The following is an 18,294-nucleotide window of genomic DNA, read 5'->3' as shown; positions in this document are numbered from 1 at the left end:
ACCCCCGGTACTGTTCTGTATACACGCCGACTCGCACGCCCTACCCCTGGTACTGTTTCCTCTATTGATGTCTTGCTTTAGTGTGGCATACTCATTACAGTTAATAAGCTGGTATTGATGCATTCTTATTATTCATTCGTTTTTATTAGAATATAGTTGCGTTGCAGTGGTGTATTAGTTTCTGCTGCACAGCAAAGTGAATCGGCCACATATATTCTTCCTTGGATTTCCTTCCCATTTATGTTACCACAGAGCACTGACCATATTATTAATTATATTCCATCCTTTACCATGAAGGCTCACTGTTGGTGTTGCACATTCTGTGAGTTTTGACAAGCATAGGAGAACGTGTGTCTACCACTGGTGTTTCAGACAGCCGAGTTTCACTACCCTAAAAACCCCCTAGTAGGTGTTTTCAAAAGCTCCCTCTGTGTGTGTTACCATTGCCCCTAGCAAAGTCCTTCTGAGAAGTAAGGGTCTGCAGACGGGAGGCGGGTCTCTGTGCTAAGAATGAGACGCCCACGTCCTGCATGGTGCCTCCCATAGGCATCAGTGAATCCCGAAGCTGGAGCTTCTTAGCCGTCATCTGTCCCCTTCCTTCATCTTACAGATAAGGAGCTGAGGACCAGTTGGAGGTCCTCAGAGGTGGAACTGGTGTAGAATTCCCTCTCTGAACTGGGCACTTCCCTTTCTGTGTTCAGCTCTTATTGGAGTCTCCTTTAGAGAGAGTTCCTGCGAGATGCTAAGTTACATCAGGTCACCCAGCAGCCAAGTAAAGGAGGATTGGTGGTATCTTTTGTATATATATATATGTGTGTGTGTGTATAATGCACAAGTACACACACGTGTATGTGTATAGTTACACACATGTAATTATTTTTATATGACAGATATCAAAAGCTTTCTAGAAAGGAGCGATGGCCAACTGTTTGGGTCCTACGTTTTGTATTCACATGGTGTTTTCCTTACTGTTTAGTTCTCCTATGTAAACAAAACAATGAACAATTTAATTTTGTGGATTATACAAACTTGCAGTCTCCAGGGCAACAAGATTTTTATCAATTGCCTAAGTGCCTCAAGAGGATATAGAGGTATAGATGCATAGTGTTCTTACTTCCAGCTCCTAAGAGTCTGAATCATTTGTTGAATCCAGAGAGACAAATTTGTTGTTTTCTACAGTCATGGGAAAAGTGAGCAATTTTATCACTGCAAGATTGTCTTCAGTTAAAATAGTGACTTAAATCTTTACATGACATGCTGTGGTTAGTTGTTGTATTGAACATTCAGTGAGACCTTTTAATCTCCAAAATTTAAAAAAAAAAAAAGCTTTTTCATGGGTGACTTTTCTCCCCTCATTCCCTCCCCCCCATCACTTTCTTTTTAAAGAACTTTTGTCACTTAGATCTTGCACCTCCCAGACTATTTCATAGTTATTTTCCTCTTCTGTATTTTATCTTTGTTTTCTTAGATTTCTTCTGACTTTTCTATTGAGTTTTTCTGCTGACATACTTTAAATTTCTAAAGGTTTTTGATTTTTCCCACTATTTCCTTTTCTTTAATAGCATTCTGTTCTTGTTTCATGGATGAAATTGACTCTGTTTTCTGTCTGATGTTAACAATAGTTGCTTTTCCTGTTTCTTTTTTGCCTGAGCCTCATGCGACAGCAGAGGTATGCCGGGATTGCAGCACAACCCTGTGACTTTGCCTGCCGCCTGCGTGCCCTCAGCGCACACCCAGCATGGGGGACCTTGTGTGTGTGTGTGTGTCTGTCTGCCGTGTGTGTGTGTGTGTCTGTCTGCCGTGTATGTGTGTGTGTGTGTCTGCCATCTGCGTGCCCTCAGCAGCATGCCCAGTGTGGAGGACCTTGTGTATGTATGTGTCTGTTTGTCTGTCTGTTTGTCTGCCATCTGCGTGCCCTCAGCAGCACACCCAGTGTGGAGGACCGTGTGTGTGTGTGTGTGTGTGTGTGTGTGTGTCTGTCTGCCATCTGCGTGCCCTCAGCAGCACGCCCAGTGTGGAGGACCTTGTGTGTGTGTGTGTGTGTGTGTGTCTGTCTGTCTGTCTCTGTCTGCCATCTGCGTGCCCTCAGCAGCACATCCAGTGTGGAGGACCTTGTGTGTGTGTGTGTGTGTGTGTGTGTGTGTGTGTGTGTGTGTGTGTATCTGCCATCTGCATGCCCTCAGCAGCCACCCGGTGTGGAGGACCTTGTGTGTGTGTGCCTGTCTGTCTGTCTGTCTGCCATCTGCGTGCCCTCAGCAGCACGCCCAGTGTGGAAGACCTTCTGTGTGTGTGTGTGTGTTTGTGTGTGTGTGTGTGTCCTGAACTTTGATCAAGTTGCCTGTCGCCCGTGATGCTGTGTTGATTGAGTAAACTAATTCATAGTCTACAGCCACTCGCCTTGGATACTTGCTTCTAGGCCCATTAAATGGTTGGTATACAGGTTCTCATTTTTCTCAGCCTTCCATTTCCATATTAATTCTCAATCAATCACTGACGGCAAGCTGTCAACAGGCACCATTTTTTGGTGGGACTCGATGATGTATAGGCCTTGTTTCCAGCTTCCTTGCATCTTGTGGCATAAAACACTGCTGAGCAGGTCCTAATGCATTTGGGTGCAGCCACTTTGAGCCTTCTAATGGTAGGTCTGGTGCAGGTGCTGAAAGGAGGCGCATCTTTAAAGGGCCAGGACGTGGAATCGTGGCTTCGTGGACGATGTTTTAGCATATCTGTGTCTGGGGATGCACCCAGCAACAGGCAATTTAAAGGCCCTTTTGTCAGGATGTGGCCTTTGATTCCAAAAGTTTGGGAACAAAAGATCTATGTCTTCTCAGTAGGTAATGGATACAGGAGTGATCAGTTGTAAATTATTTGCCATTAGCCTGCTTTAATATTGGTATGATACTAATTTTGACTTGGAGAAGTTTCCCTTTTGTCAAGAATGGTGATGATGGTGGTGGTGGTGATGGAGGTGGTGGTGACGGTGGTGGTGGTGATGGAGGTTGTGGTCGTGGTGATGATGGTGGTGGTCAGGAGGTACTTGCTTGGGCAGGGGCCACTGTGTGTGGCACACCTGTATGAGCTTGACCGTGAAAGCCTGGCTGCTGCTGCCTCGGGCTACAGTGGGACACCATCCTGGTTATGTTACGGCTGCCGCATCAGCCAGCAGAGAGCCTGTGTTAGGGCTGCTGTGTTACGGCTGCTGTGCCAGCCAGGAGAGAACAAACGTGTCTGCAGTTCCTGTGGCTTCTCGAGCCTCCTTCCAGCCTCTTAGCTTGCACCTTGCCTACCCTGGGCTCAGCAACCAGTGCAGACAGTGTGAAGAGCAAGACAGTTAGTGTCACGAAGAGAACCAGCAATGCACTCTTAGAGGCATCAGTGCTGTGGTTCTGTCTTGAGAGTTGGCAGAGGATGGGCTGATACCACCCTGCTTCCATGGGTACACCCTTCATGGATGGGACCTCTTGTGTAAGGAGCATCTCTCATTATGTGACTTCACTTCTCTGAGCTCCCATTTTCCCATGTGGATAAGGGGGTTAAAAATAGTCCTGCTTCATATAGAGGGCTTCCCTGGTAGCTCAGAGGATAAAGGATCTGCCTGCAATGCAGGGAACCTGGGTTTGACCCCTGGGTCAGAAAGATCCCCTGGAGAAGGCAATGGCAACCTACTCCAGTGTTCTTGCCTGGGAAACCCCATGGACAGAGGAGCCTGGAGGGCTCAGACCTGACTGAGTGACTCTCACTTTCTGCTTTGCTTCGTATGGTGGTGGGTAGAGAATATACGGTGTACTGCACATAAAGGACTGAGGAGATTGTATGGCATGTAGTGTGCCCTGTAAAAGTTTATTATCACCATTACTAGTCGTATTACCATCATAGCAGGCAACTAGTTGAAAAGCAGTGAGTTGGAACGTAGAGTGTAGCTCTCAGAGCCGCAAAAGTCCTGTGTAATATCACGCAAAGTCAGCCTCTCTCCGCTGTAAATAGGGGATTTTCACCTTCTTTTATGGGATTGCTGGACTCAAATGACATAATATATGGGAGTGCCTTACACTGTTTGTGACGTGGGTAGACGCTCAGGAGAGATGTCCGTTGGTAATGCTTTCATTCATCCTGGAAGCAGAGTGGGCTATTTGGATGTCCCTTTGGTCATTTTTAAAGAAAAAAGGTGAGGCATTTGACACACGCCTTTTGCTTACTCGGTTTAGTTTGATCAAGTTTGTTGAGGTATAATTTATGTACAGTAAACTGCATCCATTTAAAATGCACAGTTTAACGAGTTTTGACAGATGCACATAGCTGTGAAACCACCACTGCACTGAGGAAACGGAACATTTCCGTCACCCCACAGAGACTTCTTACTGTTCTCTTTGCAATTCACTGCGCTTTACGGTCTGGATTGCCCAGGCCCCAGGAAACGCTGGTCTGTTTTCTGTCACTGTTGATTCGTTTGCATTTCTTAGTTTCACGCCTGAGCCTGGCCTCTTTTGCTCCGCGTTCTGAGTGTGAGATGCACCTGTGCCGTTGCGTGTGTCTGTGGCTCGCTCATTTTCATCGCTGAGTAGTATTCCCCCGTGTGGCTCCGCTGCTTTTTGTTGATTTGATTACCTGTTGCTGTACATGCGGGTTGTTTCCAGAGCAATATCCAGTAGCAGAATGCTTTGGTCACTGGCAGGACTGAGGACGTTTTAGAGGCCGGCGGGCATTTCTCCAGAGCGGTTGGAGCGTTTTATTTAACGTTCTGTGCTGATTCCATTGCTCCACATCCCGAGTAGCTCTCGGTATTGCCAGTCTTGTCTTTTTTTAATCTACTGAAACCCTTACAAAGGCTAATGGTCTGTGTGTGCAACTGTGTGCGCGCGTGCATGCTGGGTCTTAGTTGGGGTGTGCGGGATCTTTAGTTGTGGCACGCGGGATTTTTTTTTTTTTTTTCTTACTTGCAGCTTGTGGGAACTTTTAGTTGCAGCATTTGAAATCTTTAGTTACGAGGATCGAACCCGAGTCCCCTGCATTCGGAGCATGGAGTCTTAGCCACTGGGCCGACCACAAGGGAGGTTTCTTATCAGTGTTTTACATGTTCTGTTTGGGTGTGCAGGGTATCTCATTGTGGTTTTATTTTATTTTGTAAAATAAATGACTAATGATACTGAACTTATGGGCTAATGGCTTATGGGCCATACCTTCCCCTGCCCCTCTGTTTTTGGCAAGGGCAGCAACTGTGTTGAGATGTAATTCACATACCGTACAGTTTACTCATTAATGGTTTTTAGTATATTCACAGAGTTGAACAGTCATTACTAAAGGCATGCCACGTCTCGTAACACTTCTGTTTTTGACCCTCTGTCTTGGTCTATATTCTTTCCCCTGGAGATCATACCCACTTCCCACATTTCAACAATCACTCTGTCTCCCAGATCTTTATGTCCATTTCTGAACATCTGTGACTAGTGTGTTGATTCCAGATTATTCACAGCCTCATGTATCTTTTGCAGGATATGTTCAACTGGCCGTAAAGTCAACTTGTCACTTCCCCTGGCAACAGGCACAACAATTCCCCACCCCGTGCACACATCATCCCATCATCCCATCATCCCTGCCGCTAGCTCCTCTTACTTCCTGCATGGTCATCAGCTGCCTGGGGTTATACGTCTTTGTATCCTTCTCGTTACCACACCTGGGTGCACTCTGGGTAAATAGTCATCCAATGAATAAAGGAACTTGTATTTAGCACATGGCCTGAGAATATGCTTCACTTTTCTCTTTCTTGGAAATTAATTGCATTACTATCTTATTAAAAGTCGAGAAAAATAATTCTTGCTGCACTTCACGTGGCTGCTAAACAGTTGCCCTGGCAATTTCTGATGATAATTTGGGAAATATTTCTAACCTATGGCCTCCTTTTCTTATCTCTACTTAAAGCCCTTCTGGAAGGAATTCAATTTCCACTTTTCCTTAATGTTCCTTAAATGTTGTACATATCTTAAAAGCGGATTCCCCATAAAACAGTATGGATTATGTCCTCATTCCGTTTAACAGTTTGAAAGCTTATCTGAAAGGACAAGAATGAGACTCCCTTAAAAATCATGTCCAAGTTTTAAAGGAACATAAAACTTTATCTTTAAAAAAAAAAATATCCCCTTCTGCTCTCGTCCTCTGACTTACAAAGCTCACGTCTAGCTCTTTCATTATTGCTCGGCAGTGAGAACGAAGGCAAGGCCCTTGGGGCTGGACACTGCTTGAGAAGATCTTTGCTTCGTAGCTGTGTTTTGTCTTAGCATGGCACAAGCCCCACAGAGATCTCATGTTCCCTGACCACAGGAGAGAGGCTGCCCTGTGGAGAAGCTGAGTCAGGAAGGTCAGCTGCAAGCAGAGCAGCCTCTGTAATGCCACTTAGATCCTACAGAAGGTGGGGGCAAAGGGCCATCTTAACAGAGAGCCCAGGAGGGTAGAGGGCTTCCCTGGCAGCTCAGTTGGTAAAGAATCTGCCTGCAATGCAGAAGAGTCCAGTTGAGTCCCTGGGTTGGAAAGATCCACTGGAGAAGGGACGGGCTACCCACTCCAGGATTCTTGGGCTTCCCTTGTGGCTTAGCTGGTTAAGAATCCACCTGCAATGTGGGAGACCTGGGTTCGATCCCTAGGCTGGGAAGATCCCCTGGAGAAGGGAAAGGCTACCCACTGTACTGTTCTGGCCACTCCACTATTCTGGCCTGGAGAATTCCATGGACTGTATAGACCATGGGGTTGCAAAGAGTTGGACATGACTGAGCGACTCTCACTTCGCACGAGGGTAGGGGAGGAGGCCAGGTTGTTGGCGGCAGGAGGGGAGCAGGAGGAGGGTCATGTAGTCAAGGAGGTGAATTAATCCACAGGGGTGTTGAGGTCTAGATTGGGGAACTGAAAAAGAGGGCCATATAACCCAAATGTAAGAGCAAAAGAAAGGTTTGGGTCTGGTGTGTCTGTGTGTGTGTGTTGGGGGCTGGGGTGATGGGTTAACAAGGCATCAGAGAGCCAGAAATGAGAGGAAGCATGAGAAGAAGATACCCCAGCAGGAGAGAAAGTGGACCTGGGATGCCTCATAGGTTGGGGTTGGTCTCTGAGTTTCCTCTGGTTGCTGTAGCAAAGTGCCACAGATGGACTGGCTTGAGCAACAGAAATGTGTGCAGCCGAGATGAAGGTGTCCGCAGGTGTCGTTCCTCCTGTGGCCTCTCTGCCTGGCCTGCAGGCGGCCGCTTGCCCGCTGTGTCCTCACGCAGTCTGCGCTCTGTGTACGTACGTCCCTGTTGTCTGTGTGTCTGGTTGCTCTTCTGAGAAGGATGCAGTCAGTCTGGATGAGGGCCAGCCGTCACGGCCTCCTTTCAACTTGGTCAGCTCTGAAAGGCCTTACCTCCAAGTCACACTTGGAGGTCCTGGAGGTTGAGCCTGCAGCCCATGAACTTCAGAAGCACACAGTTGAGTCCCTAACAGCTGGGCCTGAGGATGTAAGGTCACGGCCTGATGTTTACAGGGGATGGGATGGGCGTCAGCAGGCGCCTCTGTTTCCATCTCAGTCCTGCCCTGACGAGGTCCTGGCAGCTGGTCGTGTGATCGTACTTGCTGATTGCCCTGCTACATCACCCAGGGCTCCCAGTCCCGCCCGAGAGCCGCGGAGTGGCGTGAGCCCCAGCGGTGCCCACTTCTGAGTTTCCACCAGCCAAACCAAAGATGCAGGTGCTTCTAGTGATTGAGAATATGCTTGGTGTGCAGCCCTTGTGGATGAAATAGTAATGCCTCAGGGTGACGAATATACTGTAGAAGTAATCCAGTAAGCCCGGTGATCAGAAAACAGTGAACCCCAAGTTTGAGCTGTACTGGTTTTTTAAAAGCAGTCAGGGCTGAGGCTCATCATCCAGAAACCATTCCTGTTAACATTTTAGTCTGAGTCAGGGAAGTATGTTTGCTGCTACCTTATAATACACGTACCCACTTGCACACATTTTAAGCCAATAAGATTGTCCTGTGTATTCTCTTTCATAGCCAGCTTCTGTTGAACCTAGTGGTAGCTCGTAAACATTTTCCCATGCCGATCGAATTCTTCCCTTATCATGATCCTCAGAGGCGAGGTGGTTTTCTCTCATATGGCTATGCTATATTTTTCCCATTCAATAATCTTGTTAGATTCTCATTAGCCACCTACCTAATAAGTTGCCATTCCTTGTGAGGTTTGCCCCAAAGAATTTGTTACCAAGAATTAGTCAAGTACAGATGATTGCACATGTCCACAGACAACCTTGCCAGCCAGCCAGCCTGCCCGCCCGCCCGCCCGCCAGCCAGCCAACTACCCATCCATCCTGTTTTCCGCCCTTTTATCACATCATCCATCCAATGAACTTCCTTGACCTTTCGCAGGAGATTTGAGATTGCTTATGTAGCAATCCATGTGTGGATTGCTTATGTAGGATCCATGTGTGATATTACAAAAGGAAGAGGACCCAGATGAAGACCTTCCGGTTCGGAGGCAGTCCTGCCAGTTGGGATTTGAAGAACCGTCGAAGGGTCATCACCGCGACGCTCTACCTGCGCTGAAGGGTGGTTTCCTGAGAGCCTCCTTGGGACCACGGGAAGAGAGGGGGATGCAGCCCACTGATCGCATCAAGGAGGACGGGTCCCTGAGCAGCAGTGCCGCTCGGAGAAGCCTCGTCAGCGGTCCCCTCTCGGCCCTCCCTCTTGCTGGAGAGCTGGTCGGGACAGGGAGAGCAGACCCGTGTCTTTCCGAGTCTGTGCGCTATCCACAGTGGACATGAAGCAGCAGGAGCACTCACCTATGCTGGGACTTGGCGATTTTCTTTCTGGCTTGTACTTGGGGTGTGGTTAAGAATGAGACAGTCTGCGGTTTGGGACGGGACAGGGAATTCCTAAGAGGCTCGGCGCTCAGCCTCGGCCGGGCCGTCACCGTGCCTGGTCCCGCAAGGTCAGCAGCCTCCGGGAAGCCGGGCGCCGGCCCGCCGCCTCTGCCTTCACCCAGTGCCCTTGACGCAGGCCGGCTCGTCGGGATCCTCGTAAAATTCCTTGGTGATGGCTTCTTCTGTTGCCTTTATTTCCTGAAGTGAACATCTGTCTCATTGTTCACCTCCATTGCTTTAGTGCTTTCCTCATGCTTTCTCCCTTTCCAGACAATAAACTTTATTTTCTTCATAAGAATTCAGTCTACGCAAGGGTATTAGGCAGCTTGTTTGCACCTTTTAATTTCTGGATGGCTTCCAGGAAGGCTCTTTGCCGCAGCTCCAGTGGGTTCATCTGTGACTCGCGGAAGACAATGCGGCATTGTGCTTGGGTCTTTATCAGTTACCTTCTGTTTGTAAACATCTGCTCGGGAATGTTTGCTGGTAGCCTCCCTGCACCCTCCCACCACCCCAGAAAAAGGGGCTCGTGTCTCTTTGCTTGGCATAAGGATAAGGCCAAGTGTCAGCTGTTCTTTTTGTTTGTTTTGTTTGCTTTTTCTGGAGGGGCAAGTGCTCAGGTTTAACTGTTTTACTGAAACCCCTAGACTTCATACATATTACTGACTGGCTTTGGAGAGGGAATCAGGCACTTTATTTCATTAATGGCTGTGCAGCCTGGTAATTAGCTAATCATTGCAGTTTAATTTTGGTGCCGATGTTGATGACGTACCGAAAAACTGTGTAAGCCAGCGATTACAACTGGAAAACATTTCCATTTTTGAAGAAACCATTATTTTTCAGATGCGCCAAACTCTGCAGCAAGCCACTTTCTTCTTGTTGTTTATTCCTTTCTATCCTTAATCTTTCCAAATGATCTAATATCTTTGCCAATAAATGTACGGGTTTTTGTTTTTGACTCCATGTAAGCGTGTTCTTACTTAGACTCTGTGAACTCAACACATGTTCCCACAACTATTGCCGTGTCCCCTCCTACTTCTGCTCGTTTACATTTATGGTTTTTCTTTTCCGTGTTTTTGTGTTTGCCTGTATGGCCTGTCTTTTAAAAAAAAGGCTTTTGATTATGGAAATTTCAAATATATTCAACAGCAAAGCAGACAGGATGATAATAAGCCCCTGTATGCCAGTCACCCTGCTTCAACAGTTAGGAACCCGGGTTTCTGGGTTCCTGTTCCCTTTGTTCCTCTGTGTGTGTGTGTGTCCATATATACTTGGCATGTATGTGTGTTTGTATACACATGTATAGGCATATATATTTTTTTCTAGTGTGTGTTGTATGGTGGTTTACATTTCATGTGTTCAAATAAACTTCTGTTTGATAAGAGTAAAACCACTCTTAAGTAGTAAAGAGTCAAAGCTCCATAATGAAATGCTTGATTTTCTGGTGTATCTGTATACACGTGAGGGAATGGTAGTCCAAGGGCAGCAAGGAGGAGGCGTCGTGCATCTCCAGTTCATTTTAAGGCTTGCCCCCGACCCTCCTCTCCAGTGCTCTGGGTGGAGATGAAGCAGAGGCAGGGCAGTGGGGCCAAGGGGTGCCATGTGGACAGTGATCCCCTGGGAATAAACATTCCCTGACAAGGCACGTGGCGTGAGGTGGGCACTTTGCCCAGCAATCAGAGGTCAGATGGCTGACTTCTAAATGAAGCTTGACCGTGTATGGCTATGTATGTCTTTGCCTCAGTTCCATTTGCATTTTCTGGAACCCAATTATGGAGATAAAGGAGGTTTTAGAGACTGAAGAAGGGGTACAGGCAGGGGAGGCTGGACTCCGGCTCTGCTTTCTCTCCTGTTACACACAGGGCCTGGGTGGCCCCTGGACTGAGTGGTGGCCCAAAGCAGCCGGTGTGCTGGTGGGGTCTTCAGAGTAGCTGTAGTGTCAACATGGAGGCTGCTGGCTGAGAGAGTATTAGATTCTGTTCAGGCCTTGCTTCGGGAAGACCACTCTCTCTGTCTTACACACAGCCACACGTACCCACACACACAGACACACTCAAGTGCAGAAAGACCAGGTGCCTCCGCAGAGCCGTGATCTTTCTGTGCAGGACCACCACCTCTCTTCCCATCAGCGGATGTGTCTTAACTAAATAAAGCAGTGAGTGAAAGAGGGTGATCTGTTCCCTTCTATCTGTAACCCCGCTGGAACATTGTCTTTGTGGTATCCTCATCACCTTGATGGGAGGAAGAGATTTGAGTATGATCAGAGTGTGACCTGGGACACATTCACAGAGTGTTGATTCTACACTGAGCACTTCCACATATGTTATTCTTAGTATTCAGCATGGCTTTGTGGGGTTGGAGATGCTGTAGTTGCTGTGATCGTTATTGTTATTGGTGTCAGCTATGCTTACTGACCCCCTCATTCTGGGCACATTGCTACATGCTTTATATTCACTGTCTGATTGAAAGTCCATGCTCTCTGGCTGTGTGTATAGAATTGCCACCATTTCACTGGGGTTCAGAGAGTTTGGTGCGTTTCTTGGCATGCTGGAGCTACGTGTGGTAGAACTTGGATTCAGTCTTGTTGGGCCCGATTTCTCTGCCTGTGGTTTCTGACCTAGGAGTGCGAGCAGCGTTGATCCCGAGAAGGTTGGTCTTTCCTCTCGTCTTTGCCCCTCATACGCCTGGGGATTTGTTTCCTAGAGGGGCTGAGTTGTGCATCAGGGCTGGGCAGAATCTACACACAGGTACCACACATGAGATTAACTTTCCCTCTTACCTAGAAAGGTACATACCCTTAGAACTGCTACTTTATTTTCCAAAAACTTATGCCCACACTAAAATGTTAAATAACACAGAAAAATCTAAATGGCTAACATCAGTCCTTCCACTGGAAGACAATCTCTTGTGGGTTTTTCCAGGAAATAAATTGCCTGCACAAGCTGTAAATCGATATTTTGTATTTACTTATCATATCTGTCCGTTTCATGAAATCAGAACTCTGCTGATTAATTTTTTCCTGATTGAAAAATAACATTCAGTTCAGTCACTCAGTCGTGTCCGACTCTTTGAGACCCCATGAACTGCAGCACACCAGGCTTCCCTGTCCATCACCAACTCCCAGAGTCCACCCAAACCCATGTCCATCGAGTTGGTGATGCCATCCAGCCATCTCATCCTCTGTCATCTCCTTCCCCTCCTGCCCTCAATCTTTCCCAGCATCAGGGTCTTTTCCAGTGAGTCAGCTCTTCACATCAAGTGGCCAGAGTATTGGAGTTTCAGCTTCAGCATCAGTCCTTCCAATGAACACCCAGGACTGATCTCCTTTAGAATGGACTGGTTGGATCTCCTTGCAGTCCAAGGGACTCTCAAGAGCCTTCTGCAACACCACAGTTCAAAAGCATCAGTTCTTTGGTGCTCAGCTTTCTTTATAGTCCAACTCTCACATCCATACATGACCACTGGAAAAACCATAGCCTTGACTAGATGGATGTTTGTTGACAAAGTAATGTCTCTGCTTTTTAATATGCTATCTAGGCTGGTCATAACTTTCCTTCCAAGGAGTAAGCATCTTTTAATTTCATGGCTGCAGTCACCATCTGCAGTGATTTTGGAGCCCCCCAAAATAAAGTCAGCCACTGTTTCCACTATTTCCTCATTTATTTGCCATGAAGTGATGGGACCAGATGCCATGATCTTCGTTTTCTGAATGTTGAGCTTTAAGCCAACTTTTTCACTCTCCTCTTTCACTTTCATCAAGAGGCTCTTTAGTTCTTCACTTTCTGCCGTAAGGGTGGTGTCATCTGCATACCTGAGGTTATTGATATTTCTTCCAGCAATCTTGATTCCAGCTTGTGCTTCCTCCAGCCCAGCATTTCTCATGATGTACTCTGCATAGAAGTTAAATAAGCAGGGTGACAATATACAGCCTTGACATACTTCTTTTCCTATTTGGAACCAGTCTGTTGTTCCATGTCCAGTTCTAACTGTTGCTTCCTGACCTGCATACAGATTTCTCAGGAGGCAGGACAGGTGGTCTGGTATTCCCATCTCCTTCAGAATTTTCCACAGTTTATTGTGATCCACACAGTCAAAGGCTTTGGCATAGTCAATAAAGCAGAAATAGAAAAATAATGTTATCTTGACATATTTCACAATTATAGTCACACCTACACAAATAAGGAATAAGTGCTTCTGAATCTCAGAAGCAATTGCTGTTAACTTGGTGTATCTCTTTTTGTCTTCTTAATATTCAAATATATTTCCCTATATTTCTTAAAATTGCTATCACACTGTAGTCTGACTTTTTTTTTCCCTAGAATATTTTGGCCGTCTTTTTGTACCAGTAAGTATTCTCTGGCAGTAAGTTCTAGTGACTGTACGTTATGCCTTCATAACTTACTAAACCAATCCCTTCTTGCTGGGCTCAGATGCTATTTTCAGTTTTCACAGTCACCATCAATGCTACTGATTTCCCTGGGCCAAGTGAGGCTTTTAAGTGTGAATTGATCTTTCGTCTTCAGAAAGGTTGTTCCCATTTATACTCCTTTTTTTTTTTTTCCCCAGCCCTGTCTGGGGGTCTCTTTTTCTACACTTCTACCCTCACTGTGTATTTATCAGTTTTCAAATGGTTTGTTTTACTTGCTGAATGATCACACATTTGATTGATAACCGAGAGCACTTGTTCCAACAATCTTCTCAACTTTAAAAGTATGTTAAACAAACATTTTTAGCATTTCACATAAAAACTTTGAAAGCTCTCAGGCTCATCTGTAACGGAGGGTGTACAAATTGAGGGTTTGGCTGTGCTTAATCCCTGTTAAAGCACTGATCACCAGGGCTCCAAAACTACTGTAAGAAGAGCACTCAGAAAGAATAAGGGATTGATAGCTGGTGCTTAGGAAATGAGTGAAATGACTTTTTGTTTGTTTTAAATGCACCTTGGGACTGAAAGAAAGACTTAAAATGAGTTAGGTTGCAAGTTTCTCAGCATTTCATAGCTTATATAGTCAAACAGTTAACTTGCATTCAGAAGCTACAGAGATGCATATCAATAATTTTTTCTTAATACATTGAATTTTCACTGGGGGAAAATACCTCTTAGAAGATAGAGACATGTGCATGAGAGGCCCTGCTTTTAAGAAACTCATAATATGATGTGAGTAGCAAAGATTCTGTGCCAGGCCCCTGCTTCCCACAGTGGGAGTGGTGATCAGGGCATACTTCTGCGAAGAGGTGACAGTGACTTTCTGTTTGGCCTGACGCTGTAGTAGCTTTGGGACTTAATGTTGTGGTTAGAATATCGATAGTGCTCCTTGAAGAGGATAGTGCTCATGTTGTAAACTTTCATTCCTCCAGTGTCCAATCATCAGGAAATACTTCTCAACGAGCTTATTAGTTAGTGGTTCTCAGATTTTTGGATTTCAGGATCCCAAAAATTTTTCAAAAGAAAACAGAAACTAGGATACCAACTTAAAATTGCCAAAGTGTTTTTATTTCCTAAGAAGGACACTAATAAAACAACAGCAAACAAAAATCAACAAACAACATGCCTCATCAACAATCAGTACTACTTTATAAAAGAAAGGCTATCTTAACACAGAACTCCAACTCCAGAAGACAGCCATTTCGTTGTATTTTATGAACTTTTTTCCAAGTAACTTCAGAGTTACATAGAAGTTGCAAAAATGCACGGAGACTTTACCTATCTTCCCCTAATTTTAACAGTTTACCTAACCACAATATAATTATCTAACCATAATATACTTTTCCAAACCATGAAGTTGGCAGTAGTTTATAATGCTAACTATACCTCCTTACTCGCACTTAGGCAGTTTTCCATCAGTATCTCTTCTTAGAGCAGGATCTGGTCCATGATGCCCCCTCGTCTCTAACTGCGTGTCTTCTTCCTTGCCTCTAGTCTTTGACAGTTCCTCACTCTTCCCTGTCCTTCCTGCTCTGGAGACTTTGGTGCAACTGATTTTTTTTTTTTCCTTTTTAATGATTGGATTAAGTTAAAGCAGATTTTTGGCCCGAGCATCCTAGAAACGATGTTGTGTCCTTTTAGTGAAGCAGCTCAGGTGGTCCAGGATGTTTGTCTGTCTTGCTGTGGTTGATGGTGAAGTCACCGTGATCATTTGGTGAAGGTAATGTCTGCTGAGCTTTTCCATCATCATGCTACTGGTTTTTTCTTCATACTGCATAAATATTTAGGGGGAGATGCTTTGAGATTATGCCAGCCTTCTCTTTCTTCCTTGAACATTCATACACTGACTTTGATCTCACCTATAGTAGTTACTATAGCGGTGTTTCCCTAATGGTGATTTTGTATGTCTCACATGGCTTTCTACACTGATTCATTGGAATTCTTCTGAAGGAAGAGTGATCCACTGTCTCCCACTTGTTGATTGATTCAGTTATTTTATTTATATTAGTATAGATTCACAGGTGTATGTTTTTTCCATAGTCCAGTAATATCATTATTTATTTTACTGCTCAAATTGTTGTGACTTTGGCTGGACTGTGGTCTTCAGGACCTTCTGGTTGGCTCCTATGACAGAATGCTGTTTTTTAGAAAATCTGTTTGTCTTTCTATTGGTTGCTCTGGATCTTAGTTGCTCTGGGTCTGTAGTGGTGGTGTGTGGAATCTAGTTTGCTGGCCAGGGATTGAACCTGGGCCCCCTGCATTGGGAATGCAGAGTCTTAGCCACTGGACCACCAGGGAAGTCCCTGGACTGACATTTTGATGGAGTGAATTTCCCTTCACGCTGCCTTCCACCTTGCATCTCATGTCACCATAAGCTACTGCAAACAGAGGCCCGCTCTTTGGAATACACTGGCCTGGGAAATAGAAGGAAACTCATGGGAGCATGCTCCATGATGAATCCCCAGTCCCACCCCCTATCCCCCACTCCTGCCCCCACCGCCGCCCTTAAAGAAAATAAGAGAAGACACAAGGAGGTGGTGATGGATAAAACTAGGATGTGAATTAGGATCAAGGAAGAATAAGCTCTCGTTAGATTGCAGAAAAGACAGGTATCTTTTTTTTAGGATTGTAAAGGGCTTTGGAGGGAATGGTTTTAGGGAGCAGCCCCAGCTTGAAAATAATTAACACAGTTCGTTGAGAACTTCCTGTGTGCCAGGGTACTGGGTCCTCCAGGCTACAAGCATAATTTTAACCCTCCCCTGCTGAAGGAGATATTAACACTATGGTTCCACAGATGGGAACAGTGAGGTTCCAGGGTTCCAGGAGGTCAGAACACATGAAGGAGGTGGTGGGGTTGGGACCAAATCTTGTTCCCTGGACCCCAGGGTTCGTCCTTGTGCCTGTCTCCCCTCGGCCACCTGCTCACTCCTCCTGGCAGTGGGTTTGGAGGGAAGAGAGAAGAGCTGCTGCCTGCCCCTCACGCCCTAAAGAGGGGGCTGCCAACCCCACCCCCCACAACAGCAGTCTTTTCTGTCCATTATCACGAAAGAAAGAACCACCTTTACATATAGTCGTCACTGGGATTGTGTGTGTGTGTGTGTGTGTGTGTGTGTGTGTGTGATTCTGCACCCTTCTATGTAATCTGTGTGTTTTAATATATTTATGTGTTCCTGTTGTGCCTTTTTTAAAAAACCCGCTTTCAGGGTGTGCAAGTGTGGAAACTTGTAACTAGCAGTGACTCCGCCAGGTATCTGCACCCCAGAAGAGAAAGTGTTTCTCTTTCTGCGGAATCCTCTTGGTCACCAGCATGCCTTTTCTTTGGCCTGCCCTCCTCTATTTACCATCCCTCTACGTCTCAGACAAAGGAACGGACACTGAAAGAGATCTTGGCCACCCCAGGAGCTCCAGACCCTCCGGTTCACAGCTGAGAGGATGGAGGTTCCTAGGGAGTGGGGGTGGGGTGGGGGGAGAAACTTGCCCAGGGTCCCAGAGCGAGGTGACAGCGAAGCTCCACCAAGAAGCAGGGGTGCAGACTCTAGGTCACCCTCCTGCCATCTTGCCTTGGAGCTCCCTCAAGACTGCCTGACTCTGCCCCCAACGCCCCACTGGCCAAGTACAGGAGAGGAATTCTTCAGAATGGTCTCTTAATAATCAATGCTTACATTTTGCCTTGGCCCCAGGCCAGATTCCCCCAACCCCCTGTGCCCCCACCCAATCTTGTGTTCAAGGTTAAACATTCCTGTGAATTAGTGACCTTGCCTTTTTTGGCCTGTGGATGTCGCTCTCCATCCATAAGCCTCCTTTCCAGGGACCGTGTTTGCAGCAAAGACTATAATTTTATTTTAGGTTTGGATATACTGATTACATTTTAGCTTCTGGTATATTTTCTTACCCGTCACAGCCATTAAATTTATTTTAATAGTTACTCTACCCTCCTGATAGCCAGTGAAGGGGGAATTGGATATTGTCTATCAATTGGCTAGTCTGTGAACTAAGGCTGTATCTAATTACAAGGCATTGTATTGGTGCTGATTTATTAACCATTTACTGGGCTTGGGAGAAGGTTGAGTTTTTTAGTGGCACTCGACAGCCTGGATGCAGCTTTCCAGGAGGGTAGGGTGCCCGGAATATCACCGATCTTACAGTTATTACTTTGTGTCATATATAATCTTGTTTTTTCCCTGCAACAAATAAATCTTTGGGACTCCCTGGAAAAAAAAAAAAAAAGAAAAAAAAACATTTGTGGTTACAGTATAATAAAAATAAACCGTTTGTCGTGACTGCAGCTGACATTTATCAGCCTGTTTGTGGGTGCTCTTTCTCTCTCTCTATAATACAGAACATAATTTGTCACTTTGTAAATACATTCCAGTCTAAATCCCTGCCAGCATCTGTTAGTGTTTGAAGGATTAATGTGCTACCCTGTGTATGTCTGCGCTTGCAGGGAACAGTGTAGCATATGATTATGGATCTCCGGAGAACAGGAGAATGGGGTATTTTCTCAGCTTTTTCCTTCACTTGTGGTGTTTCTGGCCCTTTCCTGATTTTTCTCATCCTTTTCCTATCCTGCTTAAGAGCCTGGAATTTCATCATTTCCAAGAGCACTGTTAGTCTCTAGTATTCCTTCTCCATTTCATTGAATGGGTCATGATAATCATAGTTTACAGGCAGAAAGGGTGGACAGATGGTTCTGGATTGGTTAGACTGGGATTCAAGTCCTCCCTTCATCTGATTTATGACGTCAGATTATTTAGTTTACGTGTACTTACTCTCAAAGTGGAGATGCGACCAGCTGCCTCTTGAAGGCGCCGGGTGCAGAGCGGAGCCTTGCATGGGTGTGAAGCGCCGCAGAGTGCCTTGGCGAGGCTCCTGTGGCTCGGCGTCCGTCCCTCTGCGTGTCGTTGCTCCCCTAATGCAGTCCATGACGCCTCCAGTGCTGTGACCTAACGGGTGGCTGCTTTGTTTTCCGTCTTTTCTTGTTAACTAGTGGGTTTT

At 45.9% G+C, this 18,294-nt stretch overlaps 1 protein-coding gene and 1 non-coding gene across 3 annotated transcripts in view; one reads left to right on the top strand and one right to left on the bottom strand.

Annotated features, from left to right (window-relative positions):
* The window catches only part of WWOX (WW domain containing oxidoreductase), a 906,401-nt gene that overhangs the window by 196,773 nt on the left and 691,334 nt on the right, over positions 1-18,294 (top strand). The gene's annotated exons all lie outside the window — the stretch shown is intronic.
* On the bottom strand, positions 15,525-15,597 carry TRNAG-CCC. Its single transcript has one exon. It is a non-coding gene; the product is annotated as a tRNA-Gly (tRNA).

The sequence above is a fragment of the Oryx dammah genome, unplaced genomic scaffold (genome assembly GCF_014754425.2).
Source record: "Oryx dammah isolate SB20612 unplaced genomic scaffold, SCBI_Odam_1.1 HiC_scaffold_13, whole genome shotgun sequence".
Taxonomy (NCBI): domain Eukaryota; kingdom Metazoa; phylum Chordata; class Mammalia; order Artiodactyla; family Bovidae; genus Oryx; species Oryx dammah.
The sequence above is the reverse complement of the archived record's forward strand: the minus strand, read 5'-3'. Positions and strand labels throughout refer to the sequence as shown.